Genomic DNA, 23,250 nt, shown 5'->3' with positions numbered 1-23,250 from the left:
TACCGATTACGTTGAAAACCTTTCTATGAAAATCATTAATAGACGGTATTAGCCAATGTGCCAATGTAACGGTGTTCTAATCGAGATGCATTTCTTTTGCCAGCATAAGCTAGTCCGCATTTATTAAATCTCAAAAATAGGCTCCCAATTTCCCTTACACTAAAGGTAAAGTGGTGGCAGATTTTTTGCTTTAAAGTAACTCCCTCACCATTGAGATGGGAAAAATCATACGAATGTGGAAGACTAAAAAGCAGTAGAAGAAAAAGACCACTCGCCCTTTGGTTATAGTGTCATAAAATTAATAGTCCGTGCTGAATATTTGTGCAAATAATTCTCTTGTTCCCTTTTTTTTAATACGTATTACAAAACGATGGCGGTATACAAGGTTTATCGTTTCGTTTGTGTAAGCAAAAAAACAACAAACTGTGGACATTTTTTATAATGAGTAAAATTCCGAATCTAGTCCAGATTTATCTAGCAAGATCTATTTGCCGCATCTTATTAGAATCTCCAAGAGAAGAAGAAGAAGAGGAAGAGTAAAAACTCTTTGCAATACTAATTAATAATTTTCACTCGATCAATCACTCGAAAAACAAAGAGTTAATAAAAAGTTGACGTATTTGTTGTGAAGGCGTGAAAATGCATCCCCCAAGATCAGAGACAAACACATACCACTTTTATCTCTTTTCATTATTTATTTTTTGTATAAATTATTTTAATTTAATTACTGGTCTTGCATCAAAACTACTATATACAAAGTTTTTAAATATTTATATATAAAAATAAGCAAAGCCTTGGGACAAATATTCAAATCCGTCATGATAAGAAAATAGCTTTCGTACTTGTGCCAATTGACCGATCAAGAAAATCTTTACCTCGAATATTCGGATAGCTGCCGTAATTAATTTTACAAGATCAATACTTATCTTCAGCAGTGTGCGTGCGTGTGCATGTTACGCAATTGACAAGCATATTTTGAAATTTTTGCCTATGAGGTTGAGGAATTGTGAAAGTATTCGCAGACAAGCTAGCATACGTCAATTTTTGCAAGAAAAGCAATTTCATCCCCAAAATTCAAGCGTACACATACGTACGAAATATAAGATTGTTTGAGGTTGAGAATACATTATGGCAACAGATAGTTGTCGGGGAAGAGCTGAGAGCAAGTGAAAGTAAAAGGCTCACCAATAATCAAAATTATTTAGAGTTAGCTGGTTGGGTGCAACCGCATTCCCGCAATGTGTTACCATCTGATCAACCAAACCGATATACTCCAGCATGTGGTAGTGCGTATAAAAATGATATTATTTTTTTCTCTCTAGACAAACTAATTGAATTATTTACATTCGCATTGTTGAACATACACACACACACACACACACACACACACACATCCATACACACACGCACATATATATATATATATATATATATATACATCGTATATACATCATATGTGTATATATACCACATGCAAGTATGTTTACAAATCGTTAGTTGCGATAAAAAAATGAAACATTTCCACCATAACTGTATAACTGTGGAAATAAATTTTGTCGTCAGCAAATGAAAAAAAAAAAAAAACGAAAGGAAAAAAGGAGCAAAAAAAAAAAAAAAAATGAAGCTGACAAACAAAAATAAAATAACGTAAATGCTTAAATGCTTAAATAAATATTTAAAAAGAAAATCAAACAGAAATTGAAAAATCAACTGACAATTAGAAAATTTGTCAAAAACAAAATCAAATTAAACCATGAATTTTTATGCAATGCTCGGACAATATAAAATATTGACACGTGCGACTATATAAATATTAAACTGATTATGTAAATAAAGATGATAAAAACTTTTAAATGAGTAAAAATTGATGTTAGACACTGACACTGACACATTATTGAAAAAATACAATAAAATAATGAAATAAAAGTAAAATGAAATGATTTTTTGATTACGAAAAGCTATTTATTGCGTTGCATAAAATGTTACAAAAACACCCGCAATTAGAAATAGAAAAACTGCATTCACCGGCGTCATAAACATGCTGTGACTTTTTGGGTGTGAATAAAAACAACACACACGAATAAGAAGAACATTTTTATTCGGTTTAAATCGAATTTCCTAACACTTTCCTATCATTGCGCCATATATGCGTTTGCTGCTTTCTTTAGCCCAAAACAAGTTGTAGTACAACTAGAAGTTTACATATCAGAAGAAGCCAATTATCACAGGCATTGTTTGTTCTATGCAGAATGCTTAGCAAGCGCAAGCAGTCTATAATGCAATTGTAAAGTGTAGAGCTTGTGAAAAGAATTTCGATATATCCTCATTGCTAGCAACTATTTCATTGGGCGAACAGATGCATATATATGTAGACGAAAATTGATAAATTATATCTGCGGTTCAGAATATGCAATGAAAATCGGGAATCTGGTGGATGATTATGAGCATTATCCCGGCATAACTGTTCACTATGAATTTATGCAATTTTCACGTATGGCACTATAATGTCTTTTCAAGTATTTAGAAAATTTAACTTAATGCCTGATCAATAACGGGTGAAATTGATGAAAAAAATTAAAAGAAGATTTATGAACATCTCATCAATGTTTGTTGTCAAATTTTGCTCTTCTTGAAAGTATTTCTTCAAAATCAATTCAAACTTGATCAGCTATAAGAGTAGGCTTGCGAAATTTTCCCGGCATTTGTTTCAAACGTATGCCACGTGTAACATGACACCACCTTTTAAGTTGTGAACAGGAAAAGATGAATTGAAATGATTGCGAAAAACAAACAGAAATTTTAGTTTAAACCACACTCTTTGCTCGTTAGAGCAAATTACTGCTTTGTGCCAAAAACGATGTTATTCTCACATAAATTTACAATTTTACTTGTATATAATTTGTCTTTTACTGTTGATTGAAAATAGTTGGAAACGGTTTTCTTAATGATTCCCGTATAAGTATGTCATGCATAAATATATATATAAGTGTATATATATATATATATATATATATATATTCCTTCGGCGAATTGAAAATTATAAATTAAATTCTTTTTTCATTCTTCCTTCAATTGCTTTGCCAAATGCTTAAAAAATTGATACATAAAGATATTAAACATTCATATGCAAATACCCGAGGCTAAGAATCCAAGGAGAGCATCCAAAAGTCTGCCTTAAAAATTTATTGTCTACATACGTGTGTGAATTCTATGCACAAAAATTTTATCCTTTATTGATTTTTTTCTTTTTCTTTCTTTCTTTCGTTTTTTAAGGCTTCCTTACTTTCGCAAATATGGTAGTGTGCTCTTGGAAATTGCACAAAACTAATCCGGCTAAGATCTATTTTATTTGAAAACACTACATTCAATGATTATGCACTAAAGATCGAGTGAGATTTTAGTTGGCATTCGCCATCTCGTCGATTAGCATATTGCTGGTTAATTTGTTTATGCATTTGTTTCTAAGACCCGTAAATGTGTTGTTTTGCTCAATTAAACTGTTTTGCTTTTAGCTAACAGTATTTTTATTTACCTCAATTAAGCGATTTCTCTATTTTAAGTCCTTTATGGCTTCGATGAGACATTTGAAACAGACAAGAACACTTCTAAGGTTAACATGCTTAAAAATCCATTAATTAGTGTAATTTATTAAAGGCCGTACTAATCTACATTTAATAATACGAAATGCACTGTGCGACGCTAGTGAAATTCAATTTGCCTTAAAGAAAGGATTTCTACATATAGCTGCTGTATTCAAAAGTGGCTTAGTTTTGTGAAATGCAGTAGTAGTGAAAGCTTAACGTTTTAGTAGCATTTCCGAGAACCGAAACAATATAATGCGTATTTATTTCAATATAGTTCCGTATTTTTTTAATAAAATTCAAATATAATTAAAGAATAATTACTACAAAGCTTCATAATCGATATAGTCATCATCACTATAAATGGTCGCCGATTTCTGAACCATTGCTAATTAGAAGGAGACAGGTCTAGCCTTAATACTAACAGGCACTAACAGGCGACCCCTCCCAGCCCGAATTGAGCATCACTTCCAGGATTGTTTTTATCAAAACACAAAAGGACTCGTACACAAACGCTCACCGTTTTCACGACTAAAATTGTTTGCAAGAAATCTCACAAAACACTTTCGAGTTGTTGCATAGCTAACAACAACAATTTCACTCCAAGCAAACTTGTTATTTCCGAAACTTCAGCTGCATTCTTTCCAGGCTAAGACAGAATAAATTGCAGTGCTGCATCCGACATCCATCGCTCCAGACTTTGACATATATTGAATGACAACTTGTAAGTAATAGAAACTTACATCATAAAGGCTTCTCTAACATATCCCCAACATTTTGAGAGAAATGAACGCCACAGGCAGATTTTACAAAGGAACCAATTTCAACACAGAGAACTTATTGGTACATCTATTTATTTAGGGTCCTTTTGTAAACTACTAACAAACTAATATTCGAAGCGACCAATGAATGAATTCATTGTGTTGTTTGTGAGTACAAATGACAAATAAAAAATATACAATTATCGATATAAAAATCTAAAACTCTAGCTTGAACAAAATAAGTACATGTATTTTGGACGCATTAAATGGAGAGAAGCGTAGATATAAAAATTTTGAAGTTTTATTGCAATTTCAATTGTGCAACATGCACCTACGCCACGAACACTGAATGTTTCACTACGGACCTTAGAACATTCATTTTTGCGAGCAGAGTAACATTACATAACTCGTGTAAGAGTGAATATTCAAACATAATACATGACTTTCTGGCTGCTTTCCAATAATTCGATCAATTACAATAAAGACCTATATGAAGACGTGTATGATGTTAACGCTTTTCTGACCGCAAAATTGGGATATCGACTTGAAATTTGATAAAGAGATTAAAAATTATTGCGCGCACTTCCCGCACTAAAGTGTGGGTTGCAAACTGCTACGTTTCTCGAAGCCAAAAACTTGTGGGTTTTTCCTCATCACTCATAAGTTATGAAAGATACAGGGCTAAAAATGTCTAGATTTATTTTATGGAGAACACTACTATTCATACTCGAGAACAGTAAAAATTTGCCGCGCCCACTTCTTCTTCTTTTCACTTCTTTACTTCTTTCTTTCTAGTTATTACTTATAACATAGGCAAGGGAGAAGAGCGTTGAATACTATCCTGTACATTCTTCACATGACTAAAAATGTGTTAATTCTAAAACAAGTATAGTGCACCCATCAAGACATTGTGAGGTAATTTTTTCATTCACACGTGTTACCCGAGAGTATACATGCTTCAACAAAACAGATAAAATTGGCCTTTAATAATAACAGTCTTTCGCCATTAATATCCTTAAAGTTTGCGTATGAGCTTTGGATGTCGTGGAACAATGCTTTTATTAATAATAGCTTGCTATACCAGTTTTATGATGCTGCATAAATATCTCACCTGTTAATGTGCAAATAAAATTATACCTGCGATCGTTAATTATTTGTTTCGCCTGTCAAAAAATCTGTCTCGAGGTACACTTAAGATCAGCTGTTAAAATAATCGGCCGTGACACTAACCGTGGAGAGCGCCCTAATTTCCCTGACGACCAATATACCTTTTTTTTTACACCTGTACAAAATTTTCTGTAATCGATGCTCAAGATTACATATGAAGTCAATGAAACAAAATTAAGTTATGAGGTAAAAGAATCGTTTTATTACATGGATGTAAATACGTGTATGTTTGTACGCATATGCGGTATCGTTTACGCTATTCAAGTTAAGCATAAAGATCAGAAAACTGTCTGCAACACTTGTCATCAATACTTGTCAACAATTTATGTAGAACGTGTTTACAATTTATTTATGACAAACAAGTTGACTGCGTAAATAAGTTATAAACTCATCCAAGTTTTCGCATGTGCCGTGAACGCGCTGATATACATACCATACCACTGCCATTTATCCAATAGTTTTCATTTTGAAACTATGACTACAAGCTCGTGACGTTGCTTAAAATTCAGTTCACAGTTCACAGTTCCGTGGGCTGGTTTCGCTCTCATCTGACAACGACAAAATTGAAAAAGTGGAAAAAGACTCACAATCGCTTGAAAGCGAATTTTGAATACCTACTATCTTCTATACGATAAATAAATGATATGAAAATTACATGGGCTGGCAACATCCGCTGTCCCGGTGTGTGATTTTTAGATTTTCGATACTTGATATATGGAGCTTAACTCAGCTCATTTCAGTTTTTCATATTTTGAGTTTTATAAGCATTTTTTTTTGAAAAATTGTTTGTTTTTTAGATTTAAAATCGCCGACGGGCAGAGCAGTTAGATAATGAAATAAGTCTTAATCAACTTTGAAGTTATATTACGTTAGGAAGAGCGAGGGATGCTTTGATGCGTAAAATACTGGTTGTTACAAACAGCATAACAAAATTTAATATATTCGATTTCCTTAGAGAAAAAAATCAAAAAAGAGCATCGTTTTAATGACATTTTTTATATGGAAGCTTTCAGTACATTCCAAGATTTTCGCTGTATTTACGTTTAACTTGTACGCCAATGCTTAACACTTTGCTTAATGATGAAAATGCTATGATTGAGCTACACAGTATACCTTTAGGTGAAACATTTACATGCACTCGCATGTTTACTTTATAAAATTTTATGTAGACTTTGTATACGCAGGCAGACATTATTGCAAAGTGATTCAATCTATATGTTCCATGCTTTTTTGTGTGCCAAGTGGGCCAAATGGGCCAAATTGTCTCTATGGTTAAGTTGAATTATTTAAAAGATTGTAGCCACTATTTTCAATTTTTTTTAAAGAAATTTTATGAAAAATTTATTACAATTTAAATTTAAATTTATGTAAAGTATATATTTCTAAAAATTTGTTTTCTCTCTTTTTGCATCAATTATCCGTTAATGAATATCATAAAATGCATCAAATATTTGCCTTTCATTTTATATTACTGCTGATTATTTTTCCTCTATATCATCGTAGACAGCAGTAGCAGCAGCAGCAGCAGCAGCAGCAGCAACAACAACAACAATAATAATAATAATAATAGTAAAAACAGCAGCAATGACTATAACACAACTAACTGTAGAGTCATCAATTACTTTGTCATCAATAAATTAAAATTCAGTTGTAGTGCTACGGAATGTGCAAAATGCATTCGTTAGTTAAGCAATACAGGTGCTTAATGCTGTCGATGCTGTTGGTGATGTTCTTCTTGTTCTTTTTGTTGTTTTTGTTGTTATTATTATTATTATTATTATTGTTATTGCTATTGTTTTTATTATTGATGTTACTGTTGCTATTGCTGTTGATTTTTAATGTAAAATAAATACATTTGTCATCTATATGCAGTAAAAGATGGCATGTACAAAACTTTTTCCTTGCACACGTTAATCTTGTAACAGTATACGATGACGACGACGACCACGTCAACGACGATGATGATGATGATGATGACGATGATGATGATGATGATGATGATGATGATGATGATGATGATGATAATAGTATTGAAAATAATCACAGAATATTAATGCAGAATATCCTTATTTGAAGATGCATTTCACTTTGCTAGTCTTTTTCGATGCTTTTATGCCTTTTCAATTATCTTTGAAATCTTTCTTCATTGATATGTAGAGAATAGCACAAAACGTAAATAATAATTCTGTCAATGCTTTGACGCAAACTAGACGATAAAAGTAGATTTTCATTTTATATACCCATCACCGAAAGCAATGATTATAGTAAATTTGTTCTGAGCTGCTTCCAACTCATCGACACAACCCGATATTTCCATTACACATGCACGCATTAACATTTTGTAGCACAAACGGATACACAATTGTTTCATCCTATTATCTCTATTTCGTTTCTTTTTTCTTTTTTTTTTTTGTTGCTCTCCTTAACAACTTTACTTCGGCTAAGAAACTTTTTGGGAATTTCGCTGAGATTAGCTCTGCTATTAAGAACAGTTTACTTTATTTCGACTTCTTATGTAGTGTTCACCACAACACCGCTGTTCTCCAGTTCTCTCGACGAACAAAAAGCCATTCAAAATCAATTATTCTGCCCAGAAACACTGACAGCCTAATCGAATTAGTGTGCTCATCTTTCGAGCCATTTACGGAGATCATGCTACTAAAAATTATTTCTTTTTCGCATCTTCAGCAAGTGACAGGTGACCCATCGATACAAGCAAGTAGTAGTCCGAACGACTTGGGCTTGGTGAATAAAGCGCATAGACTAGCACTTGCGAGCTGATTGATTTCAATATATCACGAACCGGTTTTTCTGCGGGGATAGATGGACACTCTTTCGCACTTCTAAACATGATATTATAATACGGTGCGAGAATATGCATTGACTTGAGTATCCCAAATTAAAGAGCCGGAATCATTCATAATCAAAACAGTATCCACCAACAAAAACTTTAAAAGGAAGAAAAAAGAAATATTAAAAGTGTACTGGGTTCGATTGACTAAGATTGATCGTTTAGATATCGACCGCATTTTATTGAGCGGTTAATGTATTGAAAACTCCCAGCAGATTAAAGCGAACAAAAAAAAAAAAGGTCAAGCAATTTGAAGAACAGAGTCATGGTGACGATTGGCTTTGATTCAAAATAATTAGCAAGCGCCACCTAATTATTGTTAATAGTTTTATTAGAAGACGCTTATTCAAGCGCTAGACACAATTCAAAACTGTACTAACGGGCTTAACATTTTCTTTTGAAACTAGATCCACGTATAGTGTTTTTTACGAAAAAGACGGAAGGAAGAAGTAAAAACTATTCGATTCAATCTCAGTCTTATCTACCGCTAATTACACAATTTTTCCATCTTTTTGAAGAATATAGCTTTCGTATGGCAATGAAATCTGGTTTATTCTGCCCTAACAATAGAACCCCTGAACAGATTTGACATTCATCAATTGAAACACTGATGCTAATGAGATATAACAATCTCGTGAATACAAAAGACTGCATCACATTTCAGTTCAGTGTTATTAATACTTCCTGGGTGGGTACTTCGATACGTTGCTTAGCGGAATTTTGACGCAAACCAGCCCTCCTTTCTCTAATATTCGGGTCAATGTCATTAGTTACTATTGGCAATTTTCCAGAGTGCCTAATTGGAGGAGAATGCCAGCTCATAGCACCTTACACCATTCTGACTCTACCAAATCCAAAATTTTGTCTTTTTGTTTTTTTTTTTTTTCTTAATCCTGTATGGTTTCGTTCGTTATGTTGTCAATGTTTCGTAAATGGTGGTCAAACACATTTTTATTTTATTTATTTTTCGACATTTCTTTATTTTTCATTATTCTGCACATATCCATAGGTATTCATCTGGCGGCTAGCAGCCGCTTTTAATGCTTTTCAATCGAATCCAAGCCCGCAATTTCAAGGAAAATGACTGGAAAAGATGAATAGTGATAGTGATATCGCCCTTAATGTAAACACCATACGAGATTTTTTATGTCATGCACTCATCTTAGAAGATCCCCTAGCAGGCTAAGTATGGGTATTCCGCTATTTAGCCATACTTCTCACAAAAAAGAATTGCAAACTATATATATATATATATGTAAAGGTTTTTCTCTAATCGCTAATAAACGAATTCTGCTCACGAATTGTGCGTGTGTGTGTTTGTGTGCGTGTGACTAATAAGTGAATTTATCAAACCACCTTTGTATCTATGTCTGTTTTATCATCAACAGTCAAAAATGGCGCAAATGGTAGGGAATTATCTTCACAAAATTCTTTACCGGTGGAATTGGGCAAAACACACAATACGTGCATATAGAAGAAGATTGCGTAATAGATTCTACTATGTGAATGATGACATTAACTCTGGACAAGTTAAAAAAATTATAATAATTTCTTCTTTTCAATCTCAAAAGCGAAATTCCTCTAGTGAATGAAAGATAAATTCATTAGAAATAAACAGTTGCTTTCGCTGCCAGAGTTATTCTAACAAACAAACTTTATAGAGCTCCTTATTTATATTTATTTTTTTTTTTTTTTTTTTTTTTTGTTTGTTGATTCACTTTGCATTCGGCGGATCGATATTCTCATAAATTTTAGTTATAATGAGTCAATTATTTTTTTTAAATTTTTTATTTATTCTCCCCTCTTCCACACGCATCATCATCTAACAGTCTCTCTAAAAATATATAAACTATTTTATAATCACTTCCTTTATGGAAAATTTTTACAGCTCTTAGCAATTATTGCTAAGAGCATTATTAAGCTTCCCCTTCGGTTTAATGTTTTACAAAGTTTTCTGTTATCGTTTCAAATTATGTTCATGATGAACAAAGATAGGTAGCGACAATAAACCTGCAAGGAAAAATAATAGAAATTTTGGTAAAATTTTAGAAATATTATTTTTCCAATGTAATGCGAACAGTTTCGAGCAAGAAGAAGGCAAAACGGAAATAGTTAATAAATATATATATATATATTATGTTTTTATTTTTTTCTCATATTTAAATAATAATTTATTACGAACGTTACGTGTTCTTTATAAAAATTTCCCCTTTAAAACTTAAATTTTAAACTTCCGAAAATCATTCCGCAGACAAGCAACTCCAAACGGGGAGATTGCCGATAAAACCCTTTCACGCAAAAAAAATAACAAACAAAAAAAAGAAAACGAGAACAGAGGAGTCTCTCAGCAGGGGAAACGTCAAAAATCCAAAGTTAACTTTCATTTCAAGAATCTGTGATGCTCACTTCAATTCATTGTACTTATGGAACCGCAGAAAGCATCAGCACACGCAGACTATCAACCCAAACAATAACATTCGCTGTATGCGTTGCGGTAGTTTTTTGCACAATGCACCATTTCTCATTTCGTAGTTTCCTACAAGACAATCGCATACACAATCTACACGAACAACAATAACAAAACGAGTAGAACCTTTTCTCTTGTTTTTTTTTTTTTTTCTTTTTATTTTTGAAGCAGCAAAATGTTAAAATATATTAAAGTTAAATTTAATTGATTAGATAACAAATAAATCGAAACATGTGCTTACAAGAGGGACTTACTTCCACGCTTCTAGAGAGATTTTGTGTCAACTTTCAGATCGACGTCTATTGTGGAGTGTAAGTTAATGTCTTTGCTTATTATAAGTCGGCTGACGTATGGCAATTTTCATAGTTGAAATGCAGTCATCAAAAGAAAAGCATTCTCAACTGAAGAAGAAGGCTCAAAAACTTCGATCGAAAGTAAGCTTTCCATCTCATGATTTCTGGCTTCTTTTTCAATTTCAAAAACCTATGAGGAACTGTACAGCAACCCGCACTCACTATTATCAACGACCAGAGTCTCAGCTAATACCTGCCTGATAAAGAGTATTCAAGTTTACCAATCATTCATTATATGATAATATTTTTAAAAATTAAAAAAAAAAGTTTCATTTTAAACGTTCTTGAAGAATTCAAATTTGGAGGATCGCAAGTAAATTCAGTGGTTTTAAAATTGTTCATATCACATCGTTACGCCCATAAATTCTTATGAAAATATACCAAAAATTATTTAAAAAAAACTTTTTTCTTTTTGGCCAACAACTACGGCTACTACCCCAGAACTCAGTATTTATGTTACAGACTGAACTAAGCAACTTATATCAATCAGCAAAAATAAATATTTAATGTGAAAAATCCTTTACTGCTGTAACGTAATTGTTACATATTTCAGCTCCGGTGAAGCCGTCTTCACCAGGGTTCGTTATGGGCTATTTTATTTATACGAAATCTATGTGCCTCACGCCGCACTTTTAACTAACACCACTCTAGGGACACTATATCTTACTGCGCTGAGCCGTAGTTGAATAGTTGCCAATTCCGACGACCTGCCCTTGCTTCCCCAACCAATACGCCATACTTGTGGCGTGACAACTTATTAGTAGACAGAGTCTTCCAGTTGACTTACCTACCACTACCTTTGTAAAGGGGTGATAGGACCTCCCCACTTTTAACCCACCTACCTCTCTCACCATCCTACACACTTCCTGACTAATCCTCCTACTCTCTTTAGCCGCAGCTGGCTTCTTACCACAATTTGCTAAGCGTTTTGTAAACGACAACAGAGAATTCGCTTAATCCTGTCAGCGCTGTTACCTATTCACAACCCATCAGCTTATCATTCTACGCCTATTTACTCTTGCCCGGTAATAGTGTAAATCTGCGTGAATTATCTCAACTTGCAAAGAAGTCGATCAAAAAGAACTTAGCTCCAACATAATAACTCGGTTTATTCCTTGCCGCTTTAAGTCTGTGTCCGAATCGAAGATCGAGATCGAATGACTCTTGGCAGCACAAACTGCGGTTTTTATGCCACCGACGCCAGGACTGCCGACCACACACAAAATTTTAAACCCCGGCGCGTAGTACCCAAAATAAGTATTTTAACTCAAGATATTATATCACAAGAAATTTGTTCCTATCCTGTAAACGGATGGAAAAGAACTAAGATATTAATTAACCTTATAAGAATTAAGACCACATTAACAGCAATAGTGATAATAAGATTAATAATAACGAAGTTTTATACGAACGAAAATCATTACGCAAAGACCACAAAATGAAAGTAAGAGAATTCATGAACTACTCTACAAAGTAAACTTTTAATAATGATATGATACTCAGCGGATAGAGATATCCAGCCGCATTCAAATTTCAACAGCTTACTATTTCTGTACATAAACACATGAAATTATTGTGTTTCTCGTGTACCCGTAGAACCCGTATTGCTGCAAGCATGATCGACAACAGCAAAAAGAAATTGTCTTTCCTTACATCAATCTTTCCGGGAGGTGTAGCGGTGGCTATTTGCAATGTGCTAATTTTAGGACCTCCTGGGTCAGATAAAGAAATAATTAGCTATATATATGTGGGTATAAATATAAAAGTGACGATAAATGATATTCAATTTTCCCTACGGTGTACCATAAAATTACAAACACAATCAAAGTAATGAGTGGCGGCCGTAAAACAAAGCACCGTTGACTTTGCTTCGTCGCACTCGTGTTTCGAACTGTTGATCCTGATGGCAAATATATTCTTGCAAATGTTCTGACTAATTTTCAAAAACCGTCTCTCTTAACTCCTCAGATAATCGTATATTCAAGACGTGGATAAGTGAATTGATCCTTTTTTCGACGAAAATCTTAGTTTTCACGATTCGCTTTGCGCAGTAATGTCAAATAAAATCTTATCACCGGTTCGTGCATTGAAGATCTTTTAAGTCATTCGCATGAACTCACTTTGCTGCCTCTTCTAGTTCCCGACAGAGAATACACACCTCTTATTATTATGCCCCAGACATCGTTAGCCGTCACTCGGTTAAAGATAATGGTTGAAAGAGCCGAATGCTTAACCGAGAGAATTATATCCCAAAGGTGAGCCGCAGAGATTTGAAAATACGCAAACCCGATTGTTCTATATCCGAATAAAAGTATCTTAAAGTTGATAAGCAATTACGAAAATGTCGTATCGTAATCGTTGATCTCCGATGTGACTTTCTAAGCATTACAAACATTTGATTAACTTAATAAACCCCTTGTGGCTCTTATAAATACATACATATATATCACTAATACTCGCTAGTTGATATATATGTATATGTATATGTATATGTATATATATTTATATATATATTTTTAAATTACAAAACGTGTTTTAAATTTTACCCATATGGGGCATAAAGACTTAAAATGGAAACATATACCTTAGCATGCGAAGTGTTTACGCACACCTATGTGTATGCATTAAGTCATAAATATTTTATGTAATAAAGTTATGCTCTATGGGAGAAAACAACTATACTTTAGCATATTTTTAACACGTTAACAATGCACACACAAGCGCACAAAAGCTAACTGAACATCATAGGGAGAAACCGTAAAGCCTTGAAACAAAGTGTTGATAATATTTACGCATCTGTTAAACGTACACTAATACTTGAATGTTAAAAACGTTCTACTGCCAGTTTATATATCTGTATATACGTGTCATGACAATGAAGCACGGAAAAGCAACAACAATCACAACAAAGTGGAAATAATTTAAAACTTTTTTTCTCCCGCGCAAACCTCCTCGCTTACCCTGTGTAAGACAAACTACTCCAAACAAATAACATAAATGTATTTGAGTACCGTAGCACAACAGTGACAGCTTTGTATGGTAGCCTTGTTTGTATAGAAGCGAATGGCTAAAATTTCTTTATGTTACAGGAAAAAAATATGAACAAAAAAAAAACAAAACAAAAAAAACACCGAACAAAATATTTGTAACTCTGCTCCCAAGGTTTTTGTTAGCAAGGTTCTTTATGGACATACAACACATAATATAAGTCATTTTATGATACCTGCAGACAAGGCTAAACACGAGTGTAGTTCATCTCTACACCTGAAATGTTTTACTGGGAATGAAGAAGAAATACTTAGATGCTTGCAAAGATGCTCAGATGGCCGCGCATAAAAATACATAGTTAATTTTTCAACTGAGAATATATTGTGTGTTGGGCAAAAATTGATGAGACCTTGAAACACGCACAGTACACAGTAAACATTCAAAAAACACACTAACTTGTTAACTAAAAATTTATATAACAAATTGACGAGACCTTAATCCCAATTTTCCTTATTCCTGTAGTCTTTATTATCAAAAACTATATTAAACACGATTTTAGATACCGATATATTACTTGATAGTACTGGCCACTCAATATATTAAGTTTCCCAAAAGCACTCTAATAACTGTGGAAAGTTATTAAGTACTTATAAGATATTGCACTTCCGTTACATTTTCCACTTTGCTGATGTCTTGTTCTAAATTTCTGCAATCATCAGAATCTGACATTATTGGTACTATTACTTACTGATTACTGAGCTTTGCCGAAGACAAACATCACTTACCTTACGGTTTAGTGACAAGAGCGAACTTATATTGTTTTTCTGATATATATTGATGGTCAGTAACAATAGTACACTTTTCTGGCGAAGAGTCTGTGTAAACAGTTATTTAGTTTGCGTTATCGGGTTCAGCTGATGTAGTACAATAAGTGGACTAATTGGAACATAAGTTTGTGTTATTCTTACTTAAAAGTTAATAAATTAATAAAAAGATTGTAATGAGTCGTAGCCGGCCATAAAATATCCTGCGCCAAGCAACACTAATTGATATAACGATCTTTCAAAATGAGGCGTCATATGGGAAGCAATCGAAAGAGTTTCGGATCCGAACCATTTTCAGTGGCGTTACATCACAACATGCCGATCACTTAGATCGATTCAAAAGGCCGATTAGCATAATAAAGGATATGTCTCTCCCAAGTTCTTTTGGGTTGTTGCATGCAGCCGCAAGATACCCTTGTGCCACAAATGATGTATGATATAAAAATATTATAGTTGCTTGCCTTCCTAGGCATTGTTGTTATTTTGTGGAAAAAATCTATATCATTTTATATATTGATCAGAAAATACCGATGATTTGCTCGACAAGATGCCAGTTTATAATCAACTATAACAATATAAGTAAATAATTACTGTTTAAATTGTACTGGTGCACGAAATTTCGTGACAGTATCGTGCGGTCCCAGCACATTCATTTTAAGTGTAATTCTCGGTAAACAAAATATATTATGCGCACGTTCATAAATTATCTATGAGCAGATTCAATCAGATTTCAAACGTGCCCGCCTGCAATTGGTGCAAATTGCAACGCAAAACCGCAAATCCGAAAATGTTTTCATCAATAATTTACAAACTAAAGCTGGCGTTTATGTTAAAGGCTCGCCATAGATTATTAAATGCAATGGCTTTGAAGAATTGCAAAAATAAGCATTGGACAATTATGCTGAGCTTTCTTCAAGGTGACAAAATAAAAAAAAAAGAATTCAAGAGGTTTCCATTGTAAAGCATGTGAATTAATGTTGTACCCTTAATTTGTATCTTTTTGCCGGCTGAGTTTCTCGCGAATTTGCTGATTATGAAATAAAATGCAAATGCAACACAATTCTTCAAACATAACATAGATAAAAATTTGATCTTCTCAAGGTTATCCGATTTTTTTTTTTTTTTTTTTTATAATTCTACAATATCATGAATATTTATATATTTATATATGTTATGTTTTACCAACATACATTTGGTGTGTACACGCTTCTTAACAAGCAACAATGTATTGTCACAATTTTGATATGTATTTCGTTACGCTTTACAATTAAAATTGCTTAGCTTTGCAAAGCATAAGCATATGTTATCACTTAACACTGTATTAATATAACTGGACAACAACATCTGCAAACATACCGCAATCGTCTGCTGTACAAGACTAATTATTAAATTCGAACTCTTTAAGTGAACTTAAGATGTTACGCGCAAGCCATTAATTTGAAAATTCGGTTAAATAATTATCGTATACAGGCGAAAGTTGTCCACTGGCGTATTTCATCGCATTACGTCACAAATCAACTGTAACATCTTATTAACGCATTCTCTGTAAGGAGGATATATTTTACACTACGTTTTTCAAAACCTTCAAACGTTAAGGTTACCGATTAATAGATAGCTCTCCCTCATCGACATTCCAACAAACTTATTCGTCGAACGCGAGTTATGGCATTATAAGTGACCACGTGCTTAAGTTTTAAACGTAATTAAGCGCTCACCGAATCGCTTTGGTTGATAAAATATGTTAATGATTGAGGTGATAGGCTTGCCTGCTCAATACCACGATCCGCAAATAATGTCCGAACTTTATAAAGATGGTTGTATAATGAAGTAAGCAAAGCCATAAACGACGACCAACACGATAAACACGATACAAATGCCATCAAAACTATGCTTAAATTTATTCTTTTAATTAATCTTTGAGTGTACTATGCGCGTACAGATTCTTGGACGGCGCCGCTTTATCTGCAATAGGTACTACTTCCAAATATTCGCTCGCGCTGAGCAATAATTAATGAGCTTTAATGTCCCAATATTACCATCAGAAAGTTAATTCTTTCTATTTCAAATGGCGGAATGTCTTGGACGGGAATGCCAGCTTTTATTAGCTTTTATTGTCACTGTCAACAGCTTGTACGCATAGTAAATATAAATCTTGTAATGCAGGCATAAAAAATTTAACTATCGTATCGTCATAGGGAGTGGCATAAACTAGTATGGCGTTTTCCATTTTCAAAAACCCTAAACTATCACTTGTCCCTCTGTCCTTTCTTCTCTTTGGCAATTCCGTAACGCGCGTCGGGTACAAAACTCTTATTTTGCATGAGTTTTGAGAAATTCTCTACAACTCAGCTTTTCGTATAATGCCATAGTCAAATATTGATAGAAAATTTTTAAATTTAAAATTAGTCAGAATTTTAGATCCTGGATGTTAATGAAGTCAAACGGAATTCGTTAAATCTGTTAAGATATATTTATAGAAATATGAATAATTAATTCATTTAGAAATATGCGCACTTTTGAAAGGCCTACGCTTATTAACGTAAAAAAATCCTTTATATTAAAGTGTGGTCTCCACTCATGTCGAAATTTTTCTTTCTCATATAATTACTGCAAATTATTGCGAACGCTTACCCCGCGAAACTTGTTGAACTATTTCATGCAATAGTAACGGGCCATTAAATCTAAAGCAATATAAAAATAATATTAATAATAATAAATAGTTATGTTCGCAGAAGCACTTGACTTGTCAACGAGTGCATGAAATATAAATTTTACAGCAATCAAATGAAAACAAATGAATCAAATCAAATAAAAACCACTTATCAAATAATATCTAAGAACTTTGAGCAAAAAAAAAAAAAGGAAATAATAATAAAAAAGCGAAAAGCAGCTACAATGCAAAATTTTTAATATACAAATGATCTCGACGGTGAACAAGAGTAAAACACGAAAATCAAATAATCACAAATGTCATCTACACTCACTACCGGCGTTCGCTTTCATAGCAAAAATATCAAGTTTTACTCGTGGTGTTGTAATTGTACAATGAAGCAAAAAAGGAATAAAAGAAAAACAAATTCGCTGGAAAATTAATAAAAATCAAATCATAGACTGCGCCGAACTGAATAGAAGAGAATAGCAGAACAGCGCACAGAGCAACTCACTCAATACCCGAAAAACGTACAACGTTTTTAAAAGTATGTCAACACACTGGGAAATAAAACAACAGTAAAAAAACAAAAAAAAAAAAAAGAAGAAAGTATTTAACAGATTTTTCTGTTTTCTCATTTACATTTCGTTAGCATAGAGCGATGCTCCAAATAAAAACAAGTCTCTCCTCAGCATAGTTCGACTTAGCAGTACCCATCACTGGCCTATATCAATTCTCGTTACTTTTGGACAATATAAAAATTCAGCTTTCACGGCGCATGAAATCTATGATGAAAATTTACAAGGCAACCCCTTCTGCCCTCTGCCTTTCAAATGGGTTTTTTTTTTTTTTTTAATTCCAGCATATAAGAGTGAATTGAATGCAAGAAGCGCTGGCTCATAAGAAATTTCTTCGTATATGTTAGTTCGCTTGAGATAATACATTCGCCATAGGAGAGAGTAAATTCAATTGTGTTTTTGAAGTGATTACGATACGCGACAAATAAAGATCAAATAGATCGCAAGCAGCTGAATATAATTTAAGTAATTAATTGTAATAAAAGCGAGATATGAGCGAGATTTTAACGAAGCGCGATTCAAGCATATGACTGTGTTAATATGACCTCTCAGTGCGGAGTATCGAAAAGGAAATTAAAAAGAAGAAGAGCTTAGAACATAGCTATGCAATAATATATTTTTTTATTTTTCCGAGGAAATGATGGGAAAAGTTTTTTGACAACCTAAAATTATGCCAGCAAAAACTAGAAAATAACTAACCCCTAAACTATGTCGTAACAAAATAATTTTAATATTTCAAAATACGAAAAAAAAAAAAAGAAGGAATTCTTACATTACTGCGGCAACTGAAACCATTGTCGAGTAATTAAAATAAATTGTAACAAATCTGAGTTGGCTTAAACACTGCCTTTCTTGCTGCATAAATATTTCGAAAATTTTTGTAAGCAAAAATAGAAACTGTCGCAAAACTTTTCTTATTGTTGATGTAATAGTGAACGAAAAACGAAAACCGAAAAAAAGAAAATAAGTAACAAAAATAATAATAATAATAATAATAATAATAATAAAAGTCTCTATAGAAAATAATCAACAATTTTATGAAACATGTACTCGCTTTGTTGTGTGCACAGAGCTGGTATGTGTCCACTTAGAAATGCTTCTGCCAGTCTAGCAATTCCTTTACTTTTTAGAGCAGTTACCGGAAGAACTGTATTCAAGGATAATAAACGATCTAACAACTCTAACCAAGGAAAGCGAACGGAGCAACTAAACCGTAAACGCTATGCTGGGAAACAACCAACTAAATACGAATGCTGCTAAACGGATAAACATGTGTGGTTGTGCTGGCTTTTTTTTTTTTACCATATTCATCTTTTTTTAATGAACAAAAGAAGTAAAAGTTGCATGCGTACTCGTACTCGTACTCGTACTATGACAAATATTAAAATATCTGTTTGTTTAAATGAGTGAATTTAAAAAAGAAAAACCTCTTTTTATGTTTGCACAATACTGTCTACTACAGAAGTTTTTGCTTTTCTTTTTTTTTTTTATTATTATTATTATTATTTTTAGCAGGAAATGCGTCTTTACTGTTAACCCAGATATTAAGGCGGCTTAAAATATGCTACAATACTGCTGTAATTACAATATGTATGCAAAGTACGATTCGGACCGAAATTTAACAGATATTAAAAGAAATTCACTATCGCTGCAAAGAAAAATGATTTAAACCTTTAAAGTCTTAACAGACATGAACGTTTGGAAAATCTTTGCCACACTATTAACTCAGTAAATTGACTTCAATTTTACTGCCGTAAAATTGCTGTTTTAAAGCATCCATAGCACTAGAAAAAGTTTTGTAACAAAACCTATCTGCCAACGACAACCATTAATCGTTTGCGAATCCTTTTTTTTCTTTTTTATGTCGCTTCATAAAAACTATTGCAATCGTGAGTGCTATCAACTCTAATACAATATGAAGTCACAACCCCCAAGCGAACTCAGCAATCATACATTTCATAAGCTCCCAAATCATGTTTTATACCACCGTTGAAATTCAATCATATATGAAAAAATACAATATATATAAAAATAATATCTTGCAAACCATATATATACATATTCAAGTTGGTTTTTTCATTTTGTTTCTTGTAATACACGTTCTTAAATTTATTTTTAAGTGTTTAAGAGAGCATTGATATATGCATTGGCCACAAAGTCTAGAGAGAAAAAACTTTCCTTTTAGCTCATCACACCGGTCAAAATGTGAAAAAAACGCTTAGATAACCGAAAGGTCACGCGAATAATGTTCCCCATGAAAGACGAGTTGAGAAGCTCTGATATGTAACAGGCTATGTTTGTCTACGATCGTAATGTTATTGCAGTATTTGCTTTTGTCGTCTTTTAATGGCTGTTTTCTCAAGTAACTCTATTGTTTGCAGAGCTCGTGTTGATAGGAATAACAGTAAAACACATAACTCGAATACATAGCCCGATTCTTTTTTTTTTCCACGCAGTCAAAGCTAACCAAGACCATAATAATTCTTATATTAGTTTAAACAAGAATGAAAATTAAAAAAAAAAAAATTTGCAGTAATTGAAATCAGCAGAAACATTTAAGTGAGAAAGAGAGGGGGAGTAAAAGAGAAGCAGATAAGAACAAAAGAGTTAGTTAATTGACAAGTAAGAATGGTAAATTAAGAGAATTAATCCAAAATAGTATCAAACTTGCTTGGGACAATCAATTTGAATATGAATATTCCTTCATCTGCAGCTAATAATGACAACAGTGAGTTAATGGCCACTTACGAGAAAAGAACACTTGACGACGATTTGAGAAATTCTTGCTTTCGTTTCATGATCAAAGTAAATTCGATTTACATTAAATCCAATTACGCTAAGGAGGTGTGGGTGTGTGTGTGTGTGTGTGTGCGCGTTTTCGGTGGCCCATAACAGAAATCTCTTCAAATATGCAGTTATACTTAGTTAGCCTAAGCTTCCCATTTTTTTTTTACCGAACGTCTAGAGGTAATATTTGAAAAGGCATTTAAAAAAAGCTCACCAATCCTACACCAATAGCTTCGCAGTTACGAAACGTAGAAAAATTTAAAAATAATTGTTATAAAATTGGGCGGTTTGCGTAGAAAAAAAATTTTTTCAAGGCGAATATAGTGTCCGTACTCGTTCCACTTAAGTAAACAAGTAACCCGTATTTGTTGCCAACGGTTAAGCGACCATTGAAATTTTAATGGCATCCATAAATCGCTATAAAAAAAGGAATATATGTACAAAAATCGCATAAATTTCAAAGTTTTCATTTGACTGGTGAAACATCTGCACATTACTTTAAAAAATGTATTCGAAAAACAAGACCTCAGCAAATATTACTTCTATTTAACAAGGTTTTTACTTATATTTCCGCTGTAAGAGTTATATTTAATTATGCTTCGTACGGTAGAACAAACAGAACGAAAAAAAAGGGTTAATTATTAATTAGCTGTTTTATATGCGCTTTCTTGCTTCACCTTGGTTGCTTTTTTATGGATGCGTAATTCTAGTTAACGGTATAATATTTAATAATACGTTTTATGCACTAGAAATGAAAAGGCGCATTTACCTGTAAAGTTTAATTTGAATTTTAATATGTGTGCATACGCACACGAACACGTACAAGGCCACGAGCCCTGGAACTCTTTTTTTTATCTATTTTGCTTCTTGTTTTTTCTTTATTGTTTTTTTTTTTTTTTTTCTCCTTCTTTTTCTTCTTTATTTACCCTCAGCAAAGAGAAGTGGTCTGCAGTGACCCTCAAATTTCGCAAATTTTATTTTTAACCAGCAAATAAAAATAAATACCTTAACATAACATATATTAAGGCCTTAATATAAAATCGTAATAATTGCCTAACCTAAAATCATGTTGTATTGTAATGAAAAAATTAAAAAAAAAAACAGAAAAAAACATTAAATTTCCAACACATAGCCATATCACAAATCTTAGATTGAAAATCTACTTATCTATAATATATGTATATACATATATATATATATATATAAAGTAGCGTATGGTGCATATGTCTCTATGTGCCTTAAGCGGTGCAAAGTCGTATGAAAGCTAATGAATATTCACTTAATTTATGCTAATTCGGAAAATTGTTTTACACACTCGGAAGCTTAGTTATTAGCTGGTTTATATAATAGTATTCACTTTTAATAAGTTTAAAAGGCTTATGCCCTAGTTTTGCACTTTACCTTGGAAGACAATTCAATGGATATTTGTTTATTTTCTTCTTCTTTTTTTTTTTTTGGCCAAAACACACATAATTTGCTTGCTAAAATTTGTTAAGTATTTTATAATAATTTCAAAAAAATTTCATCGTTTGCATGATATATATATATATATATATATATATATATATATTAAAATTTATTTGAAATATTGACATTTAGTAATGTTTACACACCCATGAACTTATACACATATATATGTACTTGTGCAAGATGCAGTCGTTTTCATATGGTTTTAACGTTTAATAATACAAGTTAGCAGGATGGCGTTATAGGTCTTTAAACATGACGAAATCAATAATAAATTTTAACATGACATTATTAAATGCAGGTGAACATAACCATATATTGATAAATGTGTATATATGTGCAGACCGTATTTTAATTAGAATTATACGCGCTTTCGCTAATTAATAGTTAGATGAAAAAAATTTAAAAAAAAAGGAAAATATTATCAGCGAAAAACATAAGTTTAATACGAACAAATTCAATCTACAGGTACCTCGGTAACCATAAAATCAATAGAATAACTTTTGCCAATTTGAAACGTTCAGAAAATGTACAAATAACAAATTTTTTCAACGTCACATTTGATATCAGCTGTCAGTCGTTTAAACTAAAGATGTTATAGGGCTACAGGTTAACAAGGAAGGAATTAATTACCGAAGGAATTAAGGAATTAAATTCGAGCATGAAAAAATCTTCCCGGAAGCCTTGACTGTGCAATTCGGACTGATATTGCCTGCAATAAGATTTGCAGGGTTCCAATTGGCCATTTTGGCAAATACATCTGTGCAGATTGTAAA

General features: G+C 32.8%; 1 protein-coding gene across 1 annotated transcript in view; it reads left to right on the top strand.

Moving 5' to 3' along the window:
* Positions 1–23,250, top strand: part of LOC119643498 (neuronal acetylcholine receptor subunit alpha-7-like) — an 87,953-nt gene that overhangs the window by 31,509 nt on the left and 33,194 nt on the right. The window lies entirely within an intron of this gene.

This window comes from Glossina fuscipes, unplaced genomic scaffold (assembly GCF_014805625.2).
Source record: "Glossina fuscipes isolate IAEA_lab_2018 unplaced genomic scaffold, Yale_Gfus_2 0, whole genome shotgun sequence".
NCBI lineage: Eukaryota > Metazoa > Arthropoda > Insecta > Diptera > Glossinidae > Glossina > Glossina fuscipes.
This window is presented reverse-complemented; position numbering and strand designations above follow the sequence as displayed.